Source organism: Malaclemys terrapin, chromosome 23 (assembly GCF_027887155.1).
Source record: "Malaclemys terrapin pileata isolate rMalTer1 chromosome 23, rMalTer1.hap1, whole genome shotgun sequence".
Classification (NCBI taxonomy): domain Eukaryota; kingdom Metazoa; phylum Chordata; order Testudines; family Emydidae; genus Malaclemys; species Malaclemys terrapin.
In genome coordinates, this window is record NC_071527.1 from 17,493,111 (window position 1) to 17,495,817 (window position 2,707).

The window sequence follows — 2,707 nt, forward strand, 5'->3', positions numbered from 1 at the left end:
AGATCAGAGCTTCTATTTTGTGTCTCATCTAAAAGACAGCACCTCCAGCAGCACTCTGGCACTGAATTCAGAGCTGACTAGAGCGGGAGATTCTCCCACACCGCTCCCTGCAGCACAGTGGCCCCTATTAGTGCACTGGGGTAAGTACTGACTCAGAGGAAGTCCCATCTCCCACACTGAGTCACTAACAATAATTCCTTCAGGACCAAGTTTTCCATAAAGGTCTCTCATCCAGGTAGTGACCAAGATTGACCTTTCTTATCTTGCAAAATCTGATGAGACCCATTGGTCAAAATGTAACATCCACAGGAAGCATCGGTGGTGAGCTGCAAGGCTCTCCCTACAACATGGGTGAACTGAAGAGACCAGGTATGTCACTGCTTTGAGTTCCTTGGGGCAGGGTCCGTCTTTTCGTTCTGTGTTTGTGCAACACCTAACACAGTGGGGTCCTGGTCCCTGTCAGGGCCAGCACAACCCATTAGGTGACGTAGGCGGTTGCCTAGGGTGCTACAATTTGGGGGGCGGCGACCGCGGTGGTATTTCGGCAGCGGGACCTTCCGCCGCCTCTGTGGGGGGCGGCATTTCGGGGCGGGACCTTCCGCTGCCTAGGGCGGCAGAAAAGTTGGCGGCGCTCCTGGTCCCTGACTGCGGCTCCTAATTGCTACCGTAATACACCTAATAAATAATGTACTGCACCCAGCACAATGAGGACCTGATCCATGACTGGGCTTCCTACTCATGATCATAATACAACAAATAATAATAACCACCGTAGCCACAACCTGCGCAGGGCCCTGGATACTTTTGAGCCCGAGAGAGAAATCTAACCTAAACCAATCCCATAACGTTCCACGCTTGCTGCTTCCTACAAGTTCCTGGAACTGGAGGCCCTGACTGGAATACAGAACAGGGCTGCACAGAAGGAACTGTGTGGTAAATGGATTGCGTAGGCAGCGCCAGCCCTTCAACAGCGTACCTGAGAACAGAACACATGGGCGGGAAGGCTGCCTCCCTGCCCTGCTGGATGGTAAATCTGATGCCTGGAAAACGCCAGCTCGGGGGTGATTCAGCTTCATTTTGATCCACTTGGATTTTAAGTGGTGGTGGTGGTATGATGTGAGGGAGCCGAGTGTCTGCATTGTGGCCTCTGAACCCCCTGTTACACACCGATGGCGTAATAGCTTTCCTTGTTGTCACTTATTAGGGGAAACTGATATTGTGAGCCACAGCTCACATTCCTCACTACTGACAATCATACCACTCCTTAGCATTACACAGAGATGTTCATTGTCAAAGTGTTTTATTTAACTAACTAATCACTTCTTAGCAAGTAGGTCACTTAGAGAAACTGAGGCACAGAAAGAGGAAGAGACTTATGTAAGGTCACAGTTATTGTTTAAGCTGGACTCAGTGCCTGGTTTCCAATCCTGTGCTCAAACCACACCTTTCGCCCCTGTTTATGTATCTTATTGCTGCCATAATCTGCGGAGATTATGCTAAAGCACGGGACTAGGAATTGGGGCTCCTGGGTTCGATTCCCAGATCTACTACCACCTTGTTGTGGGACCTGTCTCACTGCCTGTCCGTGCTTCCGTGTTCCCATCTGCAAAACAATAACAGCAACACCTAGCTCTTGTAAAGTAAGGTAGTGGGGCGAGAATGTGCAGGAATGATGTTCCCACACTTCTGACCTTACATGCAGGGAAGAGATTAATTAACCTCTCTCTGGCCATCATGGCAACACTCACAATAGTCTTTAGCCCACGTCTGCAGGTGAGAGGAGAACTGGGGGACCCTGCGGAAAACGAGTCCTTCTCCAACACTATAACCTGCAAGCAGAAGCAGCAAGTGATCTGAGGAGAAGGTTGAGGAGAGGAAGGGAGAGAAGGTGAAGGGGGAGTGGGACTGGAAGATCCTAAAGGCATCTCTCATTTAATCGTTTAGCAGCCGCCTTATTTACTAGCAAAACCATTTATCGTCTCTGCTGGTGACTTGCCTCCCCAGAGGCTCCCTCTGAAAACTTCCAGTCTGCTCACACATTCCAGGTCGTGGGGTGCCACGGTTTCCAACACACAGCACTGTTTACACTGCTCTTCCCCTCCTTGGCAAGTGGCTGATCTGTCATGTCGCTGTCAACACACATCCAGATCTGAAGAGTGGAGGGCACCCAGGTGGGACTCTCCTTCCTCTCTGTCTCAGTCAGCGCTGAGCCCAGAGGCCCAGTAGGTTACTAGGCTGAGGAGCGGGAGGGGGATTGCTACAGGAGTGGTGCTGGTGATTCTGCAGAGGGGCGCTGAGTCAGTAATGAATCACTGCCTCAGCATTGTGCCAGCGTAGGTTATGAATGGGACTTAAATATCTTCTTCACGTGTTTCTGCCACATTGATTCTGTTTCCAGCCTTTTCCCAGAAAAAAACCAGGAGCCCGATGCTCAGTGGTGGCTATAATTCAGAGCCCTTAAAGGAGCTGGGGCTTTGTCCCCTTTTCCTGCCCTGCAAGTGTCACTGCTCCTCCTTACTCAATTTCCCTGACCACCCAGTGGTTTTCCCTCCCCAGCTTGGTCCCCACAAAGCCTGGCTCCTTCTCAAGCAGTGGCCCTCTCCCTTCCCTAACACTAGGCACTAGGCTCTTCGGATGTGGCTAAATTAGAGTTCCGGCTGCAGCACTAAAGTAGCCAAGAGGGTCTAGTGGAGAGGATCTGCTGGAG